Source organism: Trachymyrmex cornetzi, unplaced genomic scaffold (genome assembly GCF_001594075.2).
Source record: "Trachymyrmex cornetzi isolate Tcor2-1 unplaced genomic scaffold, Tcor1.1 scaffold229, whole genome shotgun sequence".
Taxonomy (NCBI): domain Eukaryota; kingdom Metazoa; phylum Arthropoda; class Insecta; order Hymenoptera; family Formicidae; genus Trachymyrmex; species Trachymyrmex cornetzi.
The window spans coordinates 267,981-268,796 of NW_017296945.1; the positions used below are offsets into that span (position 1 = coordinate 267,981).

An 816-nucleotide genomic window follows, 5' to 3' on the forward strand; every position below is an offset into this window, starting at 1 on the left:
ATTCAAATTCTTTCTGTATAATATTATAGTCAAAACTGGCACAACCTTTAGAAACAATTTTGAGCAAAACTAGAATTGAAAGTGATGTAATAACTATATAATAAATATATTATTTATTGTACACGTAGTGATGCACTTACATAGATTTCCTCTATATTAATCTATTGAGCGAGAAAGAAGTCGCTGCCGCTAGCCGCAAATTGTGTTATTATACAAAGCATAGCCACTATGAATATAATGCACCAATTGCCGCCAGCACGAAAGTAATCCGTGTATATTTTATCGGAAAAATTGCCTATTGTTCGCATTTCAGCTATACTTAACTCAATTATATTGTGTTACTCTTATAAATTACTTTTTAAGAATTAAATCCAATGACTATCTCACAAACATTTTACTTTTAATTGTTCTTAATAACAGACATTTATTAACTGTCATTACTATAGCAATAAATGGTAATGCCTATAGTTACTATTCGCTCTAATAGTAAACTATTCATTTTTTTGAACGTAAATGCGAGAAATGTGGATTTATTAAAGCGCCGTAAACGTGTAATTCTGCAGATTACAATCGCGAGCGATGCCGCCCAATGCCTCCGCTATTGTCGTGCCGGTCTCCTGCACCATGATGATCGAATTCCTGTGATAAAAGTCTAACTCCTGCACCATGATGTGTGATCGAATTCCTGTGATAAAAATTTGATCTAAATTTGAAGATATTTGAATACTTCTGAGACTTTCACGAATATTTTCTACATAGAAGTTACACAGTAAGTTGTATAGATTTTCTTTATGTCTCATATGGAAAAATAAAGAA

At 32.1% G+C, this 816-nt stretch overlaps 1 pseudogene; it reads right to left on the minus strand.

Annotated features, from left to right (window-relative positions):
• The window catches only part of LOC108760592 (probable multidrug resistance-associated protein lethal(2)03659), a 4,311-nt pseudogene extending 3,643 nt beyond the window's left edge, over positions 1-668 (minus strand).
• Between the last annotated feature and the right edge of the window lie 148 nt (positions 669-816).